Source organism: Chroicocephalus ridibundus, chromosome 4 (genome assembly GCF_963924245.1).
Source record: "Chroicocephalus ridibundus chromosome 4, bChrRid1.1, whole genome shotgun sequence".
Taxonomy (NCBI): domain Eukaryota; kingdom Metazoa; phylum Chordata; class Aves; order Charadriiformes; family Laridae; genus Chroicocephalus; species Chroicocephalus ridibundus.
The window spans coordinates 95,225,378-95,252,671 of NC_086287.1; the positions used below are offsets into that span (position 1 = coordinate 95,225,378).

At 39.7% G+C, this 27,294-nt stretch overlaps 1 protein-coding gene across 2 annotated transcripts in view; it reads left to right on the forward strand.

Moving 5' to 3' along the window:
• The first annotated feature begins 1,456 nt into the window (after positions 1-1,456).
• LOC134515692 (uncharacterized) overlaps positions 1,457-27,294 on the forward strand; it is a 128,883-nt gene continuing 103,045 nt past the window's right edge. For both annotated transcript variants that reach the window (XM_063334936.1, XM_063334938.1), the window contains exon 1: positions 1,457-1,552. The gene's annotated coding sequence lies outside the window, so the exon portion shown is untranslated. The remainder of the gene's footprint in view (positions 1,553-27,294) is intronic.

The following is a 27,294-nucleotide window of genomic DNA, read 5'->3' on the forward strand; positions in this document are numbered from 1 at the left end:
AAGGGATGGAGACTTAAACTGAAACCCCAAGCTGTTAAAAGCTGAAGTGCTAGATGAGATGGGTTCCTGTTTACATTGGTCCTACTCGACCTCCTTAATTCAAGACCTTAGTTTGTTTCTACATCACTGAAGAGATACAGAAGTAGGGAGTTGCTTTTACTGAATCAAGCTCTAGGAAAAAAATTACACTTATTACTCAGGAAACTAAATGGCCAATTCAGTAACTTTTAGCCACGTTCCCTGTGCCCAGAAGGTGCTCCTAGCCCCACTGTCCATGTTTAACTAAGGTGTGTGAACTAAAATGAGAAGAAAGATGTATATCTCTAGTATTGGGTAGATCAGGATGAACATAAACTGGTTTTGTTTCTAAATGGAAACTATGACGCAGTCGTGTTTTAGAAATGCTTGTGTTCAAGAATTAAAAGTGTGTTCCATCCTGAAACTCTGCTTGCCAGGTCAGAACACAGCTCCTGGTCCCAGGCACAGGGGGAGTGACTTCACAATCTGACTTCTTGCACCCCGGGCGCAGGAACAGCAGCTCTCTTGTCCTGCCACAAAGTTTATTGCACAAAATTTACTGTAGGTCAACAAGGAATTAACTGCTATTGCAAAATGCAATTTTTTTTAGATTTTATATATATATATCAGGTAACCTAGTAAATCATCTGTTTGTTTAAAAAAACCCAAACATGTACTTGAATATGTATTTACTCTCTTGACTACAACAACCATGAAAGGGCAGCTGTGAACTCCCTGCTATGTGTAATAGTGAGAAATCAATCCCTATTAACTATGAAATTTGTGTAGCTTGCTTCAGAGAGCATTTATATTGCCTGTTATATTGCCTTCCAGAAAATATTCTGGTGTTTGTTTTACTTTTATAAGTTAAATGGCTTAAAACCAGATAAAAAATCCTGAAGTGAATGATTAGACAGGCTTGCTAAGTACACCGAGAGGAGCCCAAGCCTGCACAGTGGGCAGAGGCTCTGTTACTAGCACTCGCGTGCTGCAGCCCTGCTACCCTTCTGACACAGCCATCACTGGAGTGTCGGGAACCCCTGTGTCACGGATCTGCAGTCCTCATCGTCAGCTGTTACCTGAGATTTTCTAACTTGGCTCTTAGCATAGACAAGCATGTTAAGAGCATACTTGGGTTCATGATTGGTGTGTGTGGGTCGTGCCTCATTCTGACCAGATTTTGGTCTGAATTATTAGTTGAACCATCTAGCAAAGTCATCCTCTTTGTGGGTGACCTGGTAATGCTCTGGGGACACCTCTTTGTATCTGACTGGATGTTTAATAATGAATGCAGGGCAGATATAAACACAGTTAACTTTGTGGTATTCTGTCTGAGATAATGGCATCTTCTACAGTATAAATTGTTTTGACTGAGTTGAGTTTATGTATGTTTAAAGATTGTGCAAAGAAAAAATTATTAACTTTGATTTTAAATTCTAGATGTGACCGCTGTGGCAGAGAAGACTTATAGCAGCTATCTCATAACTGGAAGTTGTGGGGACAAAGGCCGCTTTTGTATTACAGAACTGAATAGGTAAGAGACAAATAGCCCCTTAAACTTTCCTTAATTAATTATAATTAATTTCGCTCTGGTGTTTGATTCTTAGAACCTCAATTTTTTTTCTGTCTCCTCTCTCTAGTCAGTTTTCCTTTCTTTGCTTTACATTTTTGCCTTACGTTTTAATTGGGAATTGTTTGTTCATTTGGTTATACTGATGGCTTACATACACTTTCAAAGGTAGCTGAGACGATATTATCCCTAAGTATTTCAGAGAGTGAAAAAAGTTCTTTTGCTACTGCCACTGCTCAGTTAACACCGATGACTAAATCCCATAAATGTTCTCTCACACTTAATGTGAAAGCCCTCAGTGGTGGGTTGACAGAAATCATTCCCTTTCCTGTTGATGTTTGTATCTAAAATAAGGCTATAAAGTGCTGCTGAATGCATCCAGAGTCCATGCTTGCCTTCCATTCAAGCAGAGCAAATGCAATCACCACTGCTCTTACCCTTTTTGAAGGGTTGGAGCACTTGAAAAGAATTTGATGATTTATAGACAAATTCTGTCCCAGGCCTCAGAGTGTTAAGAAAGGGCATGTGGGGTTTTTCCCATTTCTGAAAATCAAAACCATTATGTGCAATTCAACTACCTTTGATTCTTCAGTCAATGCTGATTTGGGGATATGTATGATCACTGGTGAGGAAAACAAAGCGGCAGATCTAACCTTCATGACAGAATCTCATTTTAGAAAGCCGTAATATTCATTGTATTTATAAGAGGTATTTCTTGGTGGGGGGGCGCGGGAATACATGGGTTACAGTGAAAATAACTGGTGGAAGTGAGGAGAAGTTTGGCTTAATTTTTGGATCACTTCACTTGTGGGTATGAGGGTGAAGTAGAACTGGGGAAAATGAAAGAAACTCTGCCTTATTAGAAGCGTAAAAACTAGTGACTGTATCTTGGCCAGTGTTCCCGATTTTCCAGTAAGCTGTCTGCTGTACGGAGGTGTATAACCCTAATGGCTTGTTGTATGCCATTAAAAGGTATTGTACACTCATAAAAGAATGACATTTTGATCAATGCTGTTAAAAGAATTACTGTCTTGACACAGAAAAGCTTTCCTGCTGCAAGTTTAAAAATATGCCTTTAAAAGCTTTTTATTGAATACCTTTGCATCCCTCAGAAATGTGCTATTTTGGCACAGGGCTGCTCTGAACTATTCCATGTTGTAACTTAAATGCAAGACCTTCTGTTTACCATCAGAAGGGAGCGAGGAGAGGCAGGTGTATTCACTTAACTACTGTCATGGGGATGAAAGAAAAAGCACCTTGAGCTACTTGTATGCAGTCTAAAAATAAGAAGTCCCCATTTTTAAAGAGTCCAAAATCATTTGAAAGCTATTTGTTTTTGTTTTGCCATTGATTCCTCTCTGTCCCTCCAGCTTTGTTTGAGTGTCCCTTTGGACTTTGAAGCCGTATATTGATGTTGGAGGGAGGCAGGTGGCAGATAGGAAAACCACAAATGTCTTCATTGTAGCTGGATCCTGGCTCACAGGCAGGCAGGCTGTGTTGAGAGAAACTTGTTTTGGAGCTGTCTACGTGGTCCTGTGTGGTAATACTTTTTGTAGCAGAAATCTCCCCTTAGTGTTATTAAAAGATCTTGTGTCAGAGCTATTGTTTAATCACAGCTGCTGAAGTAATGTTGTACCTGGCTTGGTCGTGGCTGGAATTACAGCTAAACTGTTCAACATGGTTCAGCTGCGACTGTTGCTGACAACTGCTGTCAGGTAGGAACCTGAGGGATGCCGTTTGTGGGCCTGACTGCCAATGGAGGTCACGTCTCTGTCCCATGCTCAGAATTTGTAATAGACTTCATTATGTCTCACTGGTTTAAAAGCAAGTGTTAAAGCCCTGGTTTGGGAATCAGGAGGCAGGGGTGTAATTCCTCAGCTTTTCATGCTCTTTGTGTGTCCTCATGCATTTCATATGTTCCTTAAGTTTTTGCATTTTGGATCTTCAGTTGTTTATCTGTGTGTGATGTACTAAATACAACGTTACATACAGATGGACAGATTACCTGAAAGAGCATGGTGGGACGGTTTTTGATATAAAGAGATCCTAGGCAAATTTTTCCGAGGGTTTTTTTTCCCTTTCCTTTCTATATATTTATGATCAAAACAAAGAAGTGCATGTTCTGGATGCATTAGGTATGCTTCACGTCCTGTCTTGGGATTGTCAGCAACTGGGTGGGATCTAAGAGTGCTTGCTGAGTAGGTTTTGTAACAGGTGAGTAAGATCCTACATTAAGTGGTATTTCTATACAGCAGATGAAAAAAGCTGTTGAACTTAGTGGTGGAATTTCATTGCTGAAGAAAGCAAAAGGTTTAGTTGTACTGTCTGCAAGTAGCTCCTCTTAAGTACAGCTTTTCAAGGTACGAGACTTCTTTCAGGGAAAGGAAATATTATTTCTGCATTACCTGCAATGGCAAGGTACAAAAGGAAGAAGCAGGAGAGCTTAAATGTATCTTATTGGCATATGAGGATGTTACTCAGAGAACTATCATTAGAGTTAAGATGCATACCATCATAACTGCTTCCTAATTGTCTTTCAGGTGCTTGAGTTTTGTCCAATTTAACCTTCAAGGAGGGAATGAGAAGCCCAAATACTCCCTTACCTCTGATTCACTTAAACTTCTGGTAGCTTTCTAGGGGAGGGTTTTGTTTGTTTTTTTAAATATGTGAGTTCGTATTGAAGTTCAACTGTAACTTGCTAAAGCTAACGTCTGAGGTGCTAACAGTAACTTGAAATGTATGAAAGGACACAAGGGTTTTTCTTTTTTGTTTGTTGTATCCTGCAACATACAGTTTCCCACCAATGGTTCCAGCTTATTTTCCCATCTTGAGCCAAGATTGAAGCAATTAACACTTTAGTAGTCTTTGTGTTTAAAAAGGAAAATATGCTGCATATGCTACTGGCAGTAGCATCTTAAATGATTACTCGCTTATTTCTGAAGTCCTGCCGCCTTCTTCAGGAGAAGCTATGCGTTTATGCCTCTAGCTCAGTCCTTCCATGTTCTTTCCCTTCATGGTTTTGGTCAGTCCCCAACCCACACAAAATAGTATATTCTTTAACTATGTGTTTCCTGTGGCGTGGCTTGTTTTGTTTTTAATCCTGAGGTTTCAATTAGCATACAGATGCTACGGGGAAAAGTAGAAGAGATTGGAACCTCACAGAGTAAGCCTTCCCCCATATACTTGCTTGTCTTCAGACGAAGAGGGAGAGAGGGCGGAGAGCCCACCAGACTCATGTTCTTGATTATTGCCTGCGCCAGCCTCCCAGGTCCTCTCTCGCCTTCTGTACAGCATGTGGCCCTTTCTGCCACCAGCTGTTGTCTGCTGTTTTCCGACTAAGCCTCACTTGTGTAATTTTAGCTTTGGAGGAAATTTGAAAGTAAAATTATCTCTGTAGTCCTATTTACCCACAGTATCTGAAGCTCCCTACAAATGTTTTTCTACAGTGACCTTTTAGAATACCTGCTTTCAGGATAGGCTTCCAACCTGCAAGTGTGGCTTAGGCATGTTGTCTTACATTTAGCTATATTAAAAATGATGATCTTTGCTTGACTCTTCTTTACCAGGCAAACTAAATGGCTTTCTATCACTGATCCTTGTTTTTTTTATCACTCTAATCTGTAAATTTGTTCAGTAATCATCTTGTGCTTTTTGTCAGTGCATAGACAAAACTGCTGAATAACATAGGGTCAAGCTCTTGAAGGTGGGATAGAAGAAACCATTCTCTTTTGTGTTGATATTTAATTGATATAAGCTGGAAACATTTATTTAGTGTTTGCCCTCATCTGCAATTACATTTTGAGGCCTATCAGTCTTTAGCCCACTTGATGTGTCATGTTGATTTTGAGTTTCTTAATCAAATGTCATTTTGCATCAAGTCAACTGCCTTACAAAAATCTGCTATATCTGTGTTATTAATTAGCAATAAATTTATAATTAAAAATCAAGCTAGTCCAAAAACATATTTTCTGAAAATTCATGTCATTAATATTACGCTCTTTGTTTCTTTCCAGATAGGGTCTTGTATTGGCCATTCGTTACTTCGAGATCAGTGTCAGACAGAGAAGATTATAGTTACTCAAGTCATCATATTTAAAAAAAAAAAAAAAAAAATACAAATACTGTTATCGTTTCTCTCTGTCCTTTCAAACATCCCATGTTTTCCAAAGGATACTAAAAATGAGCATTAACGGTCCAAACAGCTCTTCAGACAAGCTCTTTTCTTCTAATCACCATGGAAATTGAAACCTAGATCTTAACTTTTTCCCATTTGACCTAGTTCAAGCTACTCACTTAATTTATAAATGTCCTAGCAGAGTCATATGACTTCCTGTGGGACTTCAGCTCGCATTAATCCTTTATCAGTATGATGTTTCCTAGAGGTCCTCTGCTTAATAGGCCAGATCGACAGCATTAAATGGTTGATTTTGACCTTGAAGGCCTTGTCGCTGTTTTTGGCATCTGTGGCTACATGAAGGTGGGATAGAAGCTGAGGGTCTAAATATCTTTGGGTTGTTATTTTAGGTGAACTACGTTAGTTTGGTTTATAATTGATTTATTATTTTGATGTTAATCTCTGCAGCTGTGAAATATAGAAATTCAACAAACTTTAACAGCTAAAACCAAATCTATAGAAATTGATCATGTAAGTAAAATATTGTAATCAATCCCATCTAGCATAGAGGCTAATTCTTTGATGCCAATATCTGATCATATAGTTCTTAGGTGTCAGATTCATTGAATCACTTTAAGAGAACTGGTGGGAGTACATCTTTGGGCAACAGAGGAAGGTAGTCCACTTTTTTGCATAATGACTTTCAAAATCAAACTTCTGTGTTATCTTATGTTTATGGCTGACTTCCTGTTGGCATGTATATAAAACATGTAATTTTGCTCACTTTATATGCATATAACAAGTATGAGGAGAATAAACTGAGAACAATAACTGAAGGCTGTGTATTATAGTAAGAGAAATAAAGGGTGTTAGAGAGTAAAATGGTGGCCCTTCATGGAAATAGTTATGAAAAAATTGATAACTGAACTGGAAAATAAGACGGGTGATTGATACCTGTTGAATGTCTCTTGGGAATAAACAGATCAATAAAATCAGTAAGATAAGACTAGGAAGGTATGTGTTTTATTACCTGCTGAAGTTGTGAGAAACACCTTTATTCTTATGAAAAGGGCATAGTCTGAAATCCGGAAAGCTTTTTCAGAGTTTTTTCTTATATTATACTAAAGTCTTTGAGAAGGAGTAGATCAACTAGTAGCTCAAAGTAACGTTTGCTTTTAAGTCTAGAACTCTGATTACAGCATAAGTATATTCTCTTGTTACGGGTCTTGCCTGAGGAATAGCATGCATGGGAATGCTTTAGCGAATCACATATTGAAAAAAGATCTAGTTCATTATGCTTTCCTTGTATTTTTAGAAATGCAGTTTGTAGGATGTTTTCTTTGTAGCTGTAGTGTTTGGGCTATAGGGATTTCAAATCTTTTGGAGGAAAAAAGATAGCTTCAAATTCAGTCTGATATTTGTTTTATTAGTGGAAATTTTTGTCTCCTGCGTTTTTCCCCATTCTAGATAACCTTTTCTTGTCATCTAAGAAATTAATTTCTTTGTTGGAATCATTGCAAGTAAACTTGATAGCAGGAGTGCTGTTATTGAGGCAGCTTACACAGTGATTTGCTAAGTACAGCCTCTTCATATAATGTGAAGCAGAAGTCGATTTATTGACCACTACTGGGATTTCAGGAATCTGTTGAACTACCTGTTTTTTTTATCCTTCTCTCATAAAATTCACTATTGAATGTCTCTCTTTTTTTTTTTTTCTGGTACCCTCTTGGAAAGGATTCTCTTTGATATGCAGTCGTACAGTAAGAGCAATCATTCTGTTCGCTACTTGTCTCTGTACTGTAGAGTTTGGCTTTTTAATAAAGTGTATATAGGGTCATTTAATGTAGTTTATGTGACGTCAGACTCTTAAAGGCTTTTCCTAAAATACTTTCCCGTGCAAGGAGGACATTGATGCTTGTCTAGGCTGTGAAAATGCTGGCTCTGTGGCTATTCTGCCAGTCCTTGTCATAGAATGTATTTCAGTTAGAGCAAAACACTACAGAAAAATCAACTCTACTGTGAGCATAATATTGCTTATGTTGCAGTACATCTTCTCTGTAAAATATAATCTGTTACTTTTTTGGAATACTGAGAAAATATTTAAGTATATAACTTGATTGGTTTGTGCTATTTGCTGTATATTCATCATGCTTTTTTCCAACTTCCTGCAAACATTCTTCTCTAAAGTAAGGTGCATGTTAGGAATGAAAACCATTTGGTTTCTCTCTGATTAGTAATCTGTAAAAACATAGTTTTAAAAATAGAATCCAAATGAACTGTACAAAGCGGATTATTGATTCTCAGGGATGAGGAGAGAATGCTTTCTATTAAGTCCTTTTCATTGCTTTAGATTTTATACTAATATCTGGAGGCTTGGGGGGTGGTGGTGTTTGTCTGATTGACAGACACTAATGGAGAAATCATCTTGTCTGTAGTTCATTTGCTGGATTTCTGTCAACTCTTCCTAGCCACTATTGCGTACAGGATACCAGAGCTGATGTATTTGGGGATGGCAATTGGAATATTTATAGGTTATGGTATACAGTAGTAAAGGCCTCAACATTAGGCATATTTATCTTCTGTAGGAGATGTGTAACTTGCTATGTGATGTCTGACCACAGGATAGTACTGCCTGGAACTGAGGGGGCTGTTATTAAAATGTCCGAAGTGCTACTATTGGTATTAAAAGTGAAGAGGCAAGTTAACGCGGAAGAGAACAATTATTATAATGGGTTAGATTATTATAACCAACTAAAGGGGAAGGCATTGTGTTTGAATTCTGATGTTACACCCACAACTGCAGCATCTGCCAGCCAAATGCTTAGGTGGGCCAAACCTATCTGGTTATGTATTATGGTTAAAAGACCTTATTTTTGTTATTATTTATGCAGAAATTTAATTAATGAAAGGAACAAAAACAGTATTTTCTAGACTCCTTCCTTATGTTTGCCTTAATCTTGTATTTATTTCAGGGAAGCATCTTAGTATTTCTGATTAGCTTGACTGCTGGATTGTGAGCGATTCTTAGCTGATTTGACTCATCCCAGAATTTTATATTTATTTCTTTTTGCTATTGATTGCAGATTAGCAAGACTCAAAAGGGGTACAGAAAACTTGCTAGTCAGAAATATGCTTCTGCCAGATTATATGGTATGATTATCATCCCCATGGACAGCTTATTTTTATTTCCAAAACACTTTTTCCATTTATAATCTAGACGGAAGCTCTGATCTCTGAAGGTGAAAAGCTGGGACATCAATCTGCCTTCGCAACTCAGCTTCGCGTTAAGTATTGAACTTCCGTCTGCATACTTAGCTGTTCCAGTCAGAGCCCCAAACTCTGTTTTTCACTAATGCTTTGTCAGAAAGCTGTCCTCTTCAGAGAGATTGAAATGAGTAATAGTCTTTCGACACTATTGGCAAGTGGCTTTCACGGTCCATGGCGGATCTAATGAACTACAGCTGCCTGGTTGGAAAATCCTGCTTTTGATTGTCTGAAAGGACTTCTGAAGTCTCTACTTGGATTCCCTGACTTTTTTAGGATTTTTTTTTTTCTCTTTGAGAAGTAGGTGTAAAAAACACTCTTGGAAATTCCTTCATCACTTACGTTCACAAATGTCAAGTTTTAGAACATGGTGCTTTTGCACAGGATAAATTGCAAAGTTGACATGTCATAGACATGCTTGAAAATGGAAATACCGTGAAACATGCCCATCTGCTGAGAAAAGCAGGTGTATAAATAAACTTCCATGCTCTCAACAAAGATCCCCCGTGAACAGATATTTAATACTTTCTTTCCATCAGGTACGATACTCCAGGTGTCTCTTTTGATAGTTGTTATGTATACAAACAGAAGAGGTGTTGTCGTCTGACAGAAATATAGTACACGTGGCTACATCTTCAAAGCTCTGGATCTGTAATTGGTCCAGACTTTCAAAGACGGTTGGAAGTCAATGTTTCGTCCAATATGCTGAGTTAGTTTGAAAATTTGGCTATTCTTTAAGTGTCTTACTAAGAGCTGGGTTGTTTTTTTGTGGGGGAGTTTTGGTTGTTGGGTGGTTTGCTTGTTGGGTTTTTTTGAGAAACTGGTCAAGAATGTGAATATATTTTCCCTTATATAAATATCTTTCCTATTCTGTGTGAAAGATGGGCAGGAAACAATTTTACACACCTACCCATAAAAGTTTGAGGTGAATATATATTTTTTTTTATTATTTTTTTCCCCCTGCCTCTGCATCCTCATCTGTATCATTGTTTATTCAGTCTGCCAGCTGAAAAGCTTTTTTTCCAGATTTTGGAAGATAGATTGTAACTTGCCTGTGAATTGTAGTACAATTTGAGTTACACGTATCGCGCTCCAGGTTTATTTTTGGACTAGATAATCATAGCTTCATTTAACTGGAACTAGACTGGTGTGGAGCTTTGCAAACACTAGTAGATGCTGATCCTTACAGTAAAGACCAGTGTAACTATATTTTTTTTTTCTTCTATGTTTTACTTATTTTTCAGTTTCATATGCACTTTTCACTTTGTTTCTATTTACACAATTATTCACGTTGACTTATCCCCTACCTTAGGGATATCAGCTACTCTCAACTGTTGGCCTTTTACTTTGAGACTGCAGTGCAATTTTGAGAGAGCAGGATCAAACACTAGCAATATTCTTTTCCAGCCAATGAGTTACAATGTTACAACAATGCTACAAACTGACATGTTTTAAAAGAAATGGGCGTATACTAAGAGATTTCTAGGTACTCGGAGAGGAAATTCGGAAGTGAAATACTAACAAAATGAACTCATTAGAAATGATGAGTCTTGCTTCTAGCGCAGAGGACACTTTATCTCACTCCCTTGCTATTCCTGTTTGTAGTGGTTTTGACATGTGCATTATTAAACAAATAACATGACACAGCACCTCTGTTTGTGTAACATAATGAAACCATAGCAAATGGCTCAGTGATTGTGGCTTTGCTATTGAGCAAGGAAAAACTGCGGAGTGACCACATTTGCAGTTTGGAAGGAGAAACTCTCAACCAGCTGATAGCTACAGGAAGGTCCCAGGTACAGAACAATTCTGCGTTAATTTTTATACTACTTCTAAGATTTAAGTACAAAAGTTAGGTTCCTGACTTGGAAATATAAGTGCCCAAGAGCTGCTTAAGACTATCATCTATGAGCAGTCGTTCTCGTGAAGAATTCTGATGCTGCCATAACTGTTTATTTGGGAACTATTAGCATGTGCAGTCTAAACACACATGGGTATGTGAGTCTTAAAGGTGTGTTTCTTTCAGTCTGCAGTGTCATACATACTTTGTTATTGGATATTACTTCTTTGTTGTCTACCTACTCCCATTTTCTGTGTAGTAGCAGATGTGTCATGTGATCACAAAATAATTTTGGTGGAAAGGTCCTCTTGGAGGACACCTGGTACAAACCCCTGCTCAAAGCAGTGCTACTGATGTTAGGCCGCTCAGGACTGTTGTGTTGTGTGTCCCCCCTCCCCCAGTTTTGAAGTAACTCCACAGTTGAAGATTGTACAGCCTCCCCAGGTAATCTGTTGCACTCTCTGACCGCGCTCACTGAAGAATTTTTCCTTGTCTATAGCTGAAATTTCCTTGGCTATAATTTTCTTCTGTTTTCTCTTGTCCTTTCTCTGAGCAGCTCTAAGAAGAGTCTGTCTCGCACTTCTCTAACTGCCCATTAGGTAGTTGCAGACAGCAATTAGATTGCCCCTTAGCCTCACCTCCTTCAAGCTGAACAGACCCAGTTCTCTCAGCCTCTCCTTAGACACTGCCTTCCTTTGCAGCAGCGAGCGCAGGAGGGTGTTGGAAGCATTGCAGCCTGTGCTGGTAGGAATAGCCTGAGATCTGCAAATCTCTGTCTCTTAGCTCATGGGCAGGAGTGCAGGAAAGGGAGCTGCTGATGTAGTAGGGTGGCCTTCTGTCTCCTTCAGACGTTCTCCATTGCAGGACAGGACACCCACCGTGTCCCTGTTGCAGCAGTCCTGTACCTTGAGGTGGCCTGGACTGATGAATTGCTGGAAGATTCCTACCGGAAGTGTTAGGTGCTGCCTGGGGGATAGTGTTTCTTGATTACCTGGAAGTGGAAAGCCAGAATTTTGTGATTATGTTGTTAAAAATAAACGTCACTGGACCTTGCCGGGGAAAAGAGTTTGTCAGTGGAAATGGCTGTTAATTCACAGCATTGAAGCTTGGATCAGTGCAAGCCCTAGCATTGAAGTGGCAGAGCTGATGTAGATGTGATTGGCTTCTGCTGTGTGTGTTTTATAGGGTTGTTTGTGCTATGCTTTTATTATTTCCTAGGTAAAACTTTTAATGCATCTAAGTCTCAGGTATATGGTCTTCCCTTTCACATTTCCTATCTGAGAAAATACATTTGTCTCTTGTCCTCCCTCCCCTCTCTTTTCAATCATCTTTTGTCTGCCAAGCAGTTATCCAAAGAGGAAACTGAGCCCAAAATGGTGAGCGAGCGAGAGACTATGCCACGCATCTTTGTGGTTCAGACACCACAATGCAGCTTCTCCACTCTGTCTTTAATTAAACTTGGGTTTTTCTGTTGTTGTAGCTGGAAGCAGTGTGCTGACACAACTCACTCTTGTATAGAACAGATTAAAATGTCAATGTTTTAATGTTCTCATCTGTGGGAAGAGGAAAATAGTTGGGTGTTTTATTTATAACTTAAAAAGTGACTGTACTATGGAAAAGGTTTACTTGTGCAAGATGGAAAATCTCAATTAAAGATTGTGAGTCCCACTTAAGAGTCTGTAAAGGACTGAAAAGACTAAATCTCTTCAGGAAATAAGCCATACTGGGGCATGGCAGTTCAAAACGATTATAAATTAACTGTATTTCTAATTAGTCACTCTGTTCTGTATTCTTTGTGTTTGTGGCATGGTGTACGTGCATGCATCTCTGATGAACTAATGTACCAAACAGGTGAATGTGTCTGAGGAGGAAAAGAGTGAAGGTACCTGAAAAGAATGGTCAAAAGTCAATGTTGTCCTTGGTGCTATATGAACTCCTGGAGAAGGAAGTTATACTTCCTAGAGGAGAAACGGTCATGTAAGAGTAAAATTACAATTCCGTTCATGTCTTCTGCAGGTTTGGTCCCTTGGCAGTTTGAGAAGCGATGATGGAAACAGTTTGGAGGTGTAGATTATAACTCCACTAAGGAGGAGATAGCTAAGCTGGTTCTGGGATAGCAGTTCTACAGTATGATGCTGTGCAGAAATACGAACAGCACAGCTCAGTTAGCTTGGCTTTGGACGGGCTGTTAGGATATGTATCAGGAGCCTTGATCACTCACTGCCACAATCAACATGTTTGTGGATTAATAGGGGCTTGGTTTGTAGGTTTACTAGTCAAGCCAATTTTGATATTTCAAAATACTATCTCTGACAGAACAGAAGTCAAATACGGAAGACACTAGGGATTGATTGTTCCCTATCTCAATGATCTGTTCATCCTTTTTACCTATGGAAGCGACGGATTTATTGTAGGGTAACCAGGTAAATGTAGAAGGTTGTCTGCTGGACTGGGGTTAAGCTGACAGCTGTAATTGCCTACTTTGGAAAAACACTGCTTTTCTTCAGAAAGTGCCTCCCAGACCTTATTTAGAGATTTGCTTAATTTGGGCTGTCCTCTGGGTTAACATCTGTGGAATCTGTATTTCTCTGGCAGTTGTGTTTCCCTTGCATGTAAATTATAGATGCTCACTAATGCCCTTTGGGGTTGTTTCTTTCCTAAGGGTGGGGGGAAGAAACAATCCATTTTAAATAAGGGAAATAAAAAGAGCTCCCACTGAACGCTCATTCTAAAAGAAGAGTGCTGCATGTCTTTTCCCTTTACTTACTTTCTCTCTCACAATTTGAACCCATCTCCTACAGCCTTGCTGCTGTGGGATCAATTTGTTGGCAAGGGTTATTCAAACATTAGCAGAATGCATGTTCTTGCTGTTCTTGTTGGACTTGAGTGGTGAAGCCAACAATAACAGCTCTTGTGTGGGAACTGATGCTGGGTATTTGAGTCAAACTGTTCTTGGTGGTCTGTATTTTACTGCAGTGAAAAAATGTGAGGGGTTTCTTTTCCCATAGTGTTCATTTGTGTTCCCGTTGTTCATTGTTTATAAAATCACTGTGCCTGTGGACAGCTGAAATAAATACTTTGAATAAATTCTGTGGTTTTCTTCACTTTTAGCTCTTGTTTTGTGTATGTGCTTTTCATAGGTTTAGGCTTTTTCCCTCTATGGCTTGATTTCTCTATCCTCCAATTGCCATAGGTATACGGGGGTTTTGGGTTGGTTGTTTTGTTTGGTTTGGGTTTTTTTCCACCAAGGTAAAACCTCACTGTGGGGACATTTTCTAGGACAAATAAGCTTCAAGAGCAAACACACAATGCCTGTGGAATGCCCCAGGAGCTGGGGGTACGTGGTGATTCAGGCTGAGCTGTGCTGAGGCCAGTAACATGGAGGAGATGCTGCAGTCTCAGCCTGGTGCTCTCCTCACCAAAATCAGACTATGCTTTTCCAGGAAAATGTGGGGCTACCGAAGCGTTTAGTGCTGTGCTTTGTAATACCCATCCAAGTATTCAGTAACCACCACAAATTCCTTGCTCGTTGTGCTTTGTTGCTTAAGTGAAAGTCCAGAATGCAGGGATACTTGTGGGAGCTGAATGGTTTGAAGCTTTCTGTAATTTTTCCTGTTACCCTCAGGGCACTCTCTGAAAAAATTACTTCTTTGTAGAGTCTTTGGGATATGATGCAGTCCCAGATCAGACATTTCTCTATTAAATAAAAAGTATGATAAGCCTAAAAGCATTGAATTTGGTATTTTGAATCTCTAGAGGCCAATCCCAGTGTGTATCTATTTGGGCTAATTTACTGAACTATTTAGTTTCTTCTCCTGCATAACAACGATTCCACCCCCAGCATTATTGAAGTTAGTTTTGCCTCTGTGGCTGCCAGGAATAACTTTACTTTGCATGGATAATTAACTGGATTGAGTAACAGAGAAAAAAACCCCCCATTTTATTTCCACACAGTGGTAATAATAAATCTGTTACTACTTTTGGCTCTCCATGTTATTACCATAGTTGGGTATGTCTTAATGAGGAAGTGGCTTCCTTTTACTAAGTTCAAATACCAGCAAGGAGCCTGCCTCTTGAACGTGGGTCTGGGTGTGTGAGTGTAGGACAGAGGGTGGTTTTTTTTTTTTCTAAACTAGGCAGTCATTTCTGCACACAAATAACTTTTTTTTTTTTTTTACTGCAAGCTGTAAATTTCCAGTCTTTGCAACAAGGTAAAACTTGGGTTTTCCGATTGTGTCAGAATCAAAGCTTTTCTGAGATGGAAATCTTTTAAACCAAGTTTTTTCTTTCTTTTTTTTAATTTTTTTTTTAAGCCAAAGTATTGAAGAATGGGCTTAATATTTGGCTGCTCAGGAATTCTGAAATTGACCCTGTGGGGATATTTGGAGCACCCAACTCTGTTTTTTCCAAAATGTACAAAATTAATTGTATGGGAATGGGACCTACTTACCACAGGAATTGTCTCTTGAGGGAAGGAAAAAAACCTGAGGCTCAGATATGAAGTTAGAACTACCCCATGAGTCCAATAACTCTTCCTTCTCGTGACAGCTTATCTGATACTCTCCTGGCCTTTTTCAGATTCCTCCTCCTCCTTTTCCCATTTATTTTCATCACCTATGTTTTGTCTCATGTTCTCTCTATTAGCCCAAGAAGGGCTGAACGTGCTTTCTTCATAGACTGTTCACACTGCTAACAGCTGCTGAGAGCCTCTTTTGTTTGTTTTTGGCTGAGGGGCTGGGGGGAGAGGCAGCTGAACCTTTCTTAATAACCAGAGGAAGGCAACTTGTCGTCTTCTGGTGCCTTGAGGATTGAAATGTTTGGACCATACGCACCTCATCTCTATGGTGAGGTTGGTCCAGCTTATCAGCTTGTACCTGACTTGGGGTGCCAAGAGATGATCTTTTGGGCAGAGCATGGAAGTATGGCTTAGTAGCCTGGAAGTCTGGGACTCCTGTGTGATCTTGGGCACTTGCAGTCCCAGTGCCTTTTCTGTAAATTAGGGCTGAGCATTCTGCCAAATATCTGACATCTTGAATTAATGTATTTGTTAACTTTTGTGTGCATTGCTGTTGTTCTTTTGTCAAAATGTACCAAACGGCAATTTTTCCTAGTTGCCTTTCAGCTGATTCCTGTCATCATCATTGTAGCAGTAAGCCTTGAAGATCCTTGAAAAGGGAAAGTGACATAGTCTAAAGATCCGTTTGAGGAAGCTTTGGCACAAGGGCTAGCACAATGGAAAGCTAAAAGCATCTGTGGAAGAAATGGGCAAACTTCTCTGGTGGTAGTGAAAATAACGGGGGTTGTTTATCTTTGCTTATGCCTATTACCATTTCCTTCTGCCAGTCTAGCCTATGTCCTACTACTTAATTCCCTCTGTGTCTCATTCATCTCTGCTGTTTCTCTTCCATCATCCACTCACCATGTAAACCTCCTTACTCTAACCACTGGCCTGTCTGCTCCTGCAAAAAATAAAATGCAAAAATCAAGTCAGCTGTATTTAGTACTGTTAAATTGGTGGAGTTTTTTTAAAGGGGAGGAAGAATACGTGAACATAGAATGAGAGTTGCAAAAGTTTGAAGGCTGCAAAACCAATCACTGAATTTACAAAAGACAAAAGGAAACTGATCAAGAAAAGCATTTAAACAATTCTTGGTGAAAAGTGCTCTTTGCCAAAAATAATTTCATTTTATTGAATCATTCAAGTGTTGGGATAAAAAAAAAAAGTCAGAAAAATAAGAACTTAGAGAAATCAATGCTCATGCTCTGTTTTTGAAAAAAGACTTTGTTTTCAAGCATTTCTGGATAAACAATTATTTAACAATCAAAGTTTATTTCAGTTGTCAAAAAGGAGTTGGTTTGGGTTTGTTCATCTCAGTTCACGTTTTTTTTTGGTGTCCTGAGTTGAAATTTAAAACTAACTTGCAGTTTTACTCAAAACAATGGATAATTTATTAGCACAATATTGAGTTTCTTGGTAAAGTCTTAATTCATTCCTTTATATACATTATATACATGGCTTCGGCTAGGTTGTTTTTTTTGCAAGGGGTTTGTGACAGAGCAGAGATGAAAGGTGTTTTTTGAGGTTTCTAGCCCAGTGCTAGTGAAAACCTTTCATATTAGTGCTGTAAGCTGAATTAGAAAGAAGTCTTGCACAACAATGCCATGCATATGAACAAAGACAATGAATTGGGGTAGGGTAAGGAACCTTGAATTGTTTCTGAACTTCTAATGTTTGATTTTGCAACCTTAATGACCTCTTAATATGGGCTGCCACTCATTTTTTTTTCAAGTGAAAATCAGAAATTTAAGGTTTTGCCATTCTCCACCTACTCCAGCTGTGTTTAGCCCATTAAAGGTCACGAACAGAATATTAATGCAGGCCTTTTCTGACTGAGCTTGTAGGTATAACTAGGTGTAAAAATGTACAGTTTATCTTCTCTGCAGAGCAGCCACAGTGAGATAAAGATGACGAAGTGAATGTAAAAGACTCTTCTATTTTAAATGTCTATTGTTATAAAACTGGAGAATGTTCACCACAGAGAAAACAAACGAGTCTCAATTCCAGACAAATAGTGTGGTCTAGGATGGTGAAGTGCGTGGATCTGGTGTCTACAGATGCGTATTGTTGAGTGAGTCTTCTACTTGCTGCATTTTTATCTGGCTTCTGATACAGGCTATAGCTAATTTTGCCTAAATAGCACTTGCTGAAATGGTTGTGAAAGGTGTGAAGGATATTTGAGGTGTGCCAGCATAAGACATAATGGCTATTTGAGATGCACCGAACAATTAGTTTCAGTCAGCAGGAAGTCTGCTGTTTTCTACCTCAGCTGGAACATGGTTTGATGCCAGAAGCATCTAACGTTGACAAAGATGATGTTGGTAATGGAAAAGTTATAAGGATAAATTCTTGGTACCAACTCTGTTATCTATGCTATTGGTATGTCTAAAACGTGTGCCTGCCTTCCATAAGAAAGAAAAACAAGAAAGGTATTAAATTGATATGAAATGTTGCAATTGTAAGTAGTATTTCTAAACCTTGTCCTGGTTGTCCATGGAAGGACAAGATGATTAAAGCTGCAATACAACAGTCTATCTGCCTTATGTGAGGTGGGAGGAGAAGGTCAATACCAAGGAATGTTCTGAATACCGAAGGTACGTCATTGCACCTGTGTTTTCAGTGTAGCACTTCTACTGTTCATATTAGTTGAAAATAAAAAATAATTAGAAAAAGATTTGGTGTAAGGAGAGGTAAATCATGGAGATTATGTTCTTACAGGATTAAGAAAGCAAATGGGCAAACTAAATTTAAAATGAGGGAGTGCATGGGAAAATAGCATTTGCTGAAGGAAGATAAGATGTCTGGAGCGGACAGGGCAGAGTTTGTCACTCCTCCCAGCCAGTTTCAAACACTCATGTTCTGAAATGGTCACATGGAAAACAGGGTGAATCTGTGGATTCAGTCCAGTGCTAACCAACTGTTGTGGTTAGCAAAACACAGAGGCGTTCTAGACGAGGCATATTGAAGACAGAATTTTTTTGTTTTAAACATAATACATACAATTGTTAATTACTTTTAATCTTGTTTCTGGCTCTGTAATTGGAAATCTGACCTTCCTGACTCTATATAAATCTGTATTTTATTTTTTAGCTGCTGAACTATCTTGTGTCAGAGATGAACACAGATAGCAGTGACAAACTTGGGATACTTGTAGCTTCTTGGAGATAATAAATACAAACAAATCTGTAGACACCCCAATGAGAAGCTCATGTCCTGAGATAAAGGGGACTTTGTGGCTTGTGAAGTGTCTCATGTCAAGCTGCAGAAACCGGTCCAAAAATCTGATACTACTATGTGCAAGACTGAAGAACACAAATTGGCACCCTTTCTGTATGGGGTAGGCATCACTGAAACACCTTCCAGCTCTGGTCACTCCCTTGAAGTATCAATGTTTTAGTTTGTAAGACTTCCAGGCTACAGCTTGCAAGCTAGTTCTGTATCCTCTAGTCAGTGAGGATGACTTGTGTTTGTTTTCATAGGCAGAATCTGACGATTTCAGGCACGTAGAATGGATGCACTGTCAGCTCTAGCTGATCACCTCCCATTGATGGGGGAAGATAAATCAAAGAGTGCACGTGCAATTTTGCAGGTCGTCTGCAGACTGGTGGATGGTTTTGTTGCATCTACAGTACTTGCAGCAGATGGAGTTGTCCTTCCGTGACTTGCCCATTAAACAGAGTGGTTTGGGGCGCTCAGCTATTTGGTCTGGGTCCTCTCTTTCCTGCAGTATTGCTCCTTTTCATGACTGCATCTCTTACAGTGTCTTTTACATGGTAATAGTATTCAGCTTCGCCTCCTTGTTGTGAGCTGGCTGGCGAAATGGAAGTGTTACTTAGCGACAGTATGAGATTGTATGAGAGCTAGACAAGCCTGGGGTAATGCTGGTAAATTGGAAGAGGCGTGTACCAGGATCTTGAAGGGAGCAGGACAAGCTGCTTGTAACATAAGTCCTTAATTTATTTTTTGTTAGTTTTTATTCTGCTTCTGGGTACTTAAGAGCTATGGCATGTGTGCTGGTTTCCCATCTGCTCAAAATGAGACAAATGGAACTGTATAGTTGCTTTCATATGTAGACCACTCACTTCAGGACTAGACAATTGAAATGAGCTGTAGATTGACCAACATCTTGAGACCATCTGAAGAACATCTGGAGACTGAGGCGAAGTCAGAACGTGATGGCCCAATTATTTAGGGGTTGAATTTGACACACCCTGGTTTTCTTCACATAGGACTCTAGGGAATATTCCATACGCTTCTTCAGTGTTTGGGGGAGCGTTTGTACACACCTTTGTCTTTAGCAGTCTTGTCTAGGCTTTATTCAGGGAAAGGGTGAGCTTCTTTTTAATTTTTTTAAAAAAAAAGGCTCCCTTGTCTATGCTATTCTTGCTATTCTTTGTGTTTTCAGCAATGATCTGACTGTATGGTTGCAAAACCTAGACAATTATTAAAATGCTGAACCTAAACATAATCCAACAGTAGAGAGTCCTTTTCCTTTTTGAGTGTACCCATTTACTTAGTTTCCAGATGGGCTGCACCGTGGTGTCACTGATGTACGAAACCCTAAATATGGCAGGTGTCATAAGATGCCATGTTTTAGTCTTTATCTGCCCATCATTATAATTCAGATGTGTGTGTGCTTAGGAGTAGGGATTGGAAGTACAGCTAGTAATTCCCTTTTTGTAAGGGTGGAAAAATAGTGAGATTTAGCCCTGCAAAGAAGATGTTACAGTCTGGGGTTACTGTAGATTGTTAAGTATGGCTAAACGGGTGCAAGAGTTAAGGGAGTATTGGAGAACTTGCCTGTTTGTTTCCTTTGTTAGGAAACTGACTCTGTTGTTACATTTCCTACCAAAGGAAAGAAACTATGTGTCAGGGATGTAATTAAAAAAACCAAAACACTCCAACAAAATGACAAATACTCTCCAAGAAATTAAAAATAAAGACACTTTGCTGATAACACAGGATCTTCCAACTAACCAAACTACCAGTTGGAAAACCTTTCATCACTGGTAGATTCTATCTTTGACAATGAAAAGCAGTTTGTCATTCTTCTTTGCACTTTTCCTGCATAAACTTTCACTGAAGGAGCTACTTGCCATCATATGGGTTTGATGGACTGACAATTCAGTGGATAAAGAACTGGCTTGACGGCCACACCCAAAGAGTGGCTGTCAATGGGTCCATGTCCAAGTGGAGGCCAGTGACAAGTGGAGTCCCTCAAGGATCAGTACTGGGACCGGTCTTGTTTAAGATCTTCATCAGTGACATGGACAGTGGCATTAGTGCACCCTCAGCAAGTTTGCCAACGACACCAAGCTGTGTGGGGTGGCTGACACGCTGGAGGGAAGGGATGCCATCCAGAGGGACCTTGACAGGCTGGAGAGGTGGGCCCGTGTGAACCTCATGAAGTTCAACAAGACCAAGTGCAAGGTCCTTCATCTGGGTCGGGGCAATCCCAAGCATCGACATAGGCTGGGCAGTGACTGGCTTGAGAGCAGCCCTGAAGAAAAGGACTTGGGGGTGCTGGTGGACGAGAGTCTCCACATGAGCTGTCAGTGTGCACTAGCAGCCCAGAAAGCCAATCGTATCCTGGGCTGCATTGGGAGAAGCATGGCCAGCAGGTCGAGGGAGGTGATTCTCCCCCTCTACTCCACTCTCGTGAGACCCCACCTGGAGTGCTGCGTCCAATTCTGGAGCCCATACTACAAGAGAGATACGGATGTGCTGGAACATGTCCAGAGAAGGGCCACGAGGATGATCCGAGGGCTGGAGCACCTCTCCTATGAGGACAGACTGAGAGAGTTGGGGTTGTTCAGTCTGGAGAAAAGAAGGCTCCGAGGAGACCTTACAGTGGCCTACCAGTATCTTAAGGGGGCCTACAAGAAAGCTGGGGAGGGACTTTTTAGGGTGTCCGGTAATGGTAGGACTAGAGGGAATGGATTAAAACTAGAGATGGGTCGATTCAGACTGGACGTTAGGAAGTTCTTCACCATGAGGGTGGTGAGACACTGGAACAGGTTGCCCAGAGAGGTGGTGGAAGCCCCATCCCTGGAAGTTTTTAAGGCCAGGCTGGACGGGGCTCTGAGCAACCTGATCTACTGGGAGGTGCCCCTGCCCATGGCAGGGGAGTTGGAACTGGATGATCTTTAAGGTCCCTTCCAACCCTAACAACTCTATGATTCTATATATTTCCCAAAATTCTTTTTACAGGTGTACTATGTTCTTCCATCTTTCTTACTACTAATCTTTAAGAATACAGTTTAAAACATTCCTAATATAATAACAAAGACTAGGAAAAGGATGCATTTTGTTTAAAATCAAAATTCAGAACTGATTGAATTTAGGAAAATCAAGACTAAAACTGGGCAGTACTGTTGCCCCTAGTATATCCCTGTAGGGGTGAAGAAGAGAAGTGTGGTTAGCACTAGTGACTCTGCAGCGTAGATGGGTTTAGCATGTATGTATGATATATCACCCAGTTTAGGGCTAGGGCTGTGAAAATTGGACCACAAGGTCCAGTCTGTCAAGAGGCAGGCATGGAGAATGGTGGTAGCAGTCTGAAATGAGTTCAATGTCTCTAAATAATTTCAGGCTGTAGCATGTCATGTATGTTTGTGTATTAAATTTTGTTATAAGTGGGGGAGAAAAGCAAATAGGAACTGATAAACTAAACAAATCTCTAAACATTTCTAATCAAACCTGCTGTGGTGATTTCTGGGTTTTATGACTAGCACGAGAACGACAAGTTCTGTTGGTTTTCTTAAGGTCTGCATAAGCTCGTAATGTAGTGACCAAATGGTGTTTTTTAGGATGAGTAGAGTAAAGATCTTCTCTGTGGATAAGAGAGGGCTCAGAGGGGACCTCATGACAGTTTTCCAGTACTTAAAGGGCAGCTATAAAGAGGACAGAAGCTCTGTCCTCACAGGGAGAGGACAAGGGGCAACAGGTACGAGTTGCACTGGGAGAGGTTTCATCTTGATAGAAGAAAGAAATTTTTTACAGTGAGAACAATCAATCACTGGAACAACCTCCCCAGAGATGTGGTGAAGTCCCCATCATTGGAGGTTTTCAAGATGAAACTGAAAAGGGTGCTAGATAATCTCTCCTAGGCTTCTTTTCCTGTGAAATTTGGACCAAATGATCTTTTGAGGTCCCTTACAACCTGTGCTGTCTATGATTCTACATAGTCAAAGGAATAATCAGACTGTTTAGAGGCTGGTAGAAGATATATGAAAGCATGTTCATAGGAAGTGGGGGAGGTAAAGAACAGGATCTTCTCGTAATTGGAATCTGTTTGCTCTCTCTTTTTCATGGCAAAGCAACTCAGGCCTTTGTGGATTTTCTAAACCAAATGAATTATGGTCTCGAATAGTAATGCAGTATTGCTAATGATTTCATTGCTGACCACAGCTGTTGGCAGTAAGGCTAGCATTGTCATTTCATTTCTGATATATTTTTCAGGTGTTTTGCTTACTAAATTAGTTGACTCTTTTTATGTACTGTTCAAACTATAATGTTGAATTAATGAATTTGGGAATGTGGATAGTGCAAGTTAAGGTCTGTGAGCTTATATTCCTTTTTGCTTGGTGCTGGTGAGGACACACATCAGATCGTTAAAAACAGTTGCTTAGGTGACATTTCTGTATTAATTCTGAGGCCTGGAATAGACTGGGTATAAGTGCAAGTAGCCTAGGGGCTTCTTCATGCTGTCTGCTTTGCCAAAATATAAGCCTGAATGGAGCAGCGATCTGTTCTCTGGTACCACCGTTCCAGTTGTTTGGCCCTAATCTGAGTTTAACAGAGTGAATATCTGAGCTAAGGTTGGAAAATTTTGACCCGTTTGAAGATTTTTTTTTTTTAATTTTTTTTTTTTTTTTGGAGAATATGTGAGAAGGTGTTGTTTTCCAGCCCCCAGCAGCTTTTTGTTGCTTGCAGTGCTTAAGTAGCAATATGGTTCAAACTAGGAGTGAAATGTGGTCCATGGGCTACTAATGCCAATTTAGGGTGAAGTTAAACTGTGAAAGATGGATCACTTGGGTTTACCTTCTCTTGAATTATAACAAGGTTACCTTTACTCAAGTCCAAAGTCCACAAAAAATTTTCAATTAGAAAGACATACTTCTGAGATAGCTGGCCCTGAAGCTGTCTCGAGCGGCAGTGGGTCAGCTGCTAATACTTATGGTCTGTAGACTGGGTTCCAGCTAACTTCAGTGCTCATGTTAGTCCTCTAAATCTTTTTCTTAATTGCTTTTCTCTGCAGAGAAATTCCAGCTGAGCACACGCTCTCACGTCACTGGCGAAGAATTTAGTGTGGGCCTGACTCTCTGCCCTACAAATAAACATGAGATAGATATGCTCAAGCCTAGCAGCAAAATGACTGTGTGAGACACCTCTGTGGTCAACCATCAGGGTGGTATTCTCCAGAGTGCTGCTCTCCAAAAATAAGCCAACTCAAAAGAAATAACTTGATTGATCTGTATAGTCTAGACAGTTTTGAAACAAAGGCCAACTTTACAGAGGAATGATTGGTTAGGCTGCTTTGATAAAATACTGAGTGTCTTCAATATTCCTGGAATTTAGTTTACCTTGCTCTCAGAGGAGAGCTGCAAACCAAAGTTATTGGTTTGCAGAAGCACTAATTTTCTTTGAATCTTTTCTGTTCCTGAAAACACCTTGTTTCAGAGAGAATATAGTAACTACCTTCTAGACAAATCACATGGGCATGAGTTGAAAGCAGACTGTTCCTTATGTATGCTCTTCATGTGTTGAAGACTTTTTTTTCCTTTTTTTTCCCCCTCCCTCCACTGTTAAAAGGATGAATTGGAAATCCTCACTCTGTTGTTAAAGTGACATTGTCCACGGAAATGGCAATGAACCACCAAAAAGGAAAATCAAAACAAATACAGCATCTTTTCACCGTGCTTAGGTTCTAAGTTCCATGGAACCATGGAGGGGTTAATACCTGCAAGGACTGGAAAAGAGTCTAATCTTGGAGGCAGATGTGCCAGATGGGAGAGGAGCTGTGCTGCTGTGCAGCAGTTACGGACTGTGGGCTTTGGCTCGACCGAAGTCCTTGTGCCACGTAACCCTGTATTCAGGAAGCAGGAACAGCAGGTCAGCTCTCTGTCTGTGGGGACTTGCACTGACTTTAGAGACATTTGATGTATACCTCGTGATACCTTCTGTGTAGTAGCTGCACTAAAATCTCACCATTTTCCAACTGGTGTTTACAATGCTCAGAAGAGGAGAAGGGAGGGTAATGGATTACTGGCAATAATAAAAGCCAACTTTTTATAGTAACTTTTTTATATTAATGAAGTCCAGTCTGTGGACCTAAGCGATTCTGGTTGCTTTTCCTTTAAGTGCTCAGATAAAATCGCTAATATCTGTCCTGAGGCTGCATGCTTTCCTTGGTTCATGCACAGCGCGTGCAATCGCGTAAGAGCTCGGAGTTTGGCAGAGTTCAGCTCTTTCTGGTGTGGCGTCGCTGTGAGACTGGATAAAGGTTTTGCAACTCCCAGGCCTTCTGTTCGTGTGCCGGATAGCACTGGTCATAATGCGCTTGAACCTGCTGCCTGGTCAGCTCGAGGGAGTAACTTATTCTGTGATTTTGCGGTTCTTTTATTTTGCATGTGTAGTGCAAAAGTGTTTGTGTACATTTTGGTTTCTTCTCCCTTACCGTAACTGACCTAAGGAAGGAAGAGAAAACGCTGAGCAAAACTATGTCCTTGGTTATGTCTGTGCATCTTTACTGATCTTAATTATATAGTTTGAATGAAAATGAGAATGGAACAATTTGCCTTGGGCCTGTACGTATACCTAGTGTGCTTAGTCACATGCTGAAAAATATTCTTTAACCTTGTCACTAGTTTATATCTTCCTGGTTTGGCTTTTTAAAAACACAGCACAAAACCCAGGGAATCCTGGCTATTTTAAGGGGAGTAGTGTGACTTGCAAATATTTGATTGGTTCTGTTCCTGTCTAACTGTTCAGTGTAAAACTCATTTACTGTTTTTTCCTTTTAAACTGTTAGCTGACCTTACATACGAATCCCAGCTGTGCATTAGCATTGCTTGGGGATGTGTTTGTATCTTTTGTCTAAAAATACCCAGCCGGTAGGATTCATGATCCATGAAAGCTAATTGAAACAATTTCTCTTCAAGTTTTGGCAAGCGAAGCATGCATTATAAGCATTAATATCTATAAATTGAATTGTTAATGAATCTAGACACTAATAATGAATGCAATTTTGCAGGCTTAACTAGAAACACTAAAATTATCAGGATCTGGAACAGAATTTTCAATCATTTTTGCTTATTAAATAGCAAAGCTATGCTTTTAATAAGCTAATCATTTTTATTTGACCCCATAGGAGTAGCTCAGCTGATTAGAAACAGGTTTCTAAGTGCAAAACAATGTTGTTTTTCTCTCACTGTTTTAACCACCACAGTGCTGAAATTTCAGATCAGATACTTATCTCCCGTTGTATGGCATGAATGCTTATTCTGCAATTCCTCTAAAGGAATTTACAGTAGAACCTATATATGTCCCACTTAATGGAAGAATGTTCTGCGCAGATAAACAGTGTGTGTAATCTGCCAAAACAATTGGAGCTTTCTTGAAAGATTGCTAGTGCACAAAAATAAAATATATGCAAGAGACTCCTATTCAGTCTTTGTTACATCCAAAAGCAGAAGAGCTTTCGATACAATTCAAAACTCAAGATCAAAACTAATAAACTGAAATCTTTTTCCGACCTAATTTAAAATTAATTTTTAGGATTATTTTATGCAGATAAAGAATATTGTAAGATTCAGAACTATAGCAAGAAAATCTTAAATTCCGATGATTTACTTTTAAAATAGTTTTCTGAAGTATGCAGTTTCTATTGGCTCTAGTGGCTGGAGACCTGGACGACACAAGGAGACAGATTATTCTTCAAGTCCCTTAGGTAAAGTTTCTTCTCCCAAAACTGATGCTGGCAGCTCTTGCAGACAGGCTGTCAGACTTTATGGATCACTGTTGTCTTTTAGACAAGCAATTTCTTATACCAAAAGATTTAGTAACCCTACACCATTTGTTAAATGAAAAAATCAAACTTGGTTATCTTGTGAGATAATGGTGAAGAACTGTCTGTGAAACTGTGTAGGGAGAGAAAAGGCTGAAAGGGATGTCCAGGATTTATCGTTGGATATAGGGCTGGAAAAGACCATGAAAGGTTCCTCCATGGACGGAGACAATTGATACCCTTGTGGGAAATATATTCCATTCTTAATTATCTTTACTATTTGAGAGGGTTGTTTATTTAATCTGAATCTCCCTTACTACAATTCATACCTACTTCCAATTTTTTGTGTTCCATGAACTGGAGAAAGGTTTTTCACTCTTTGTCACAACCTTCTAAATGTTTAAAGGCTGTTTCAATGTGTCTCTGCTGCCTAGATAAATAACGCCCTATTTCTTCACTTCTTCAGTGTGGACAGACATGGAATGGCAGTGAGGTTTACTGATTGAATTAATGTGTGCTGGCAAGGGAGAAATGCTAGTGAGCTTGATCAGAAGAAGTGCTAAGGGAAGAAACATCAACAGATGGAGCTAAATAGCGCAGTTGGGTGTTCCAAAATTCTTCACCAAAATACTAATGGGAAAGGAGTGGTGTTCCATAATTTGTTTTAAAACTCAACGGGAAACTAATATTAAGTTAATATAGAAATACAGTTAAACTGCAGAGTGCTACATGCAATAGCTCTAACTTAGTATAGCGTTTTAAATATTACTCACTCAAATATTTAGCCCGAGTAGTTCAGAATATTTTTACTCCTTGGACTTTCACGTTTATAATTACTTTGTCCATGTGCACTGGAATACTGTGCTACCTCTTCTTATGGTTGTCAGTGAAACCAAGAACCCTTTCCCCTAGGCCCCCTCAT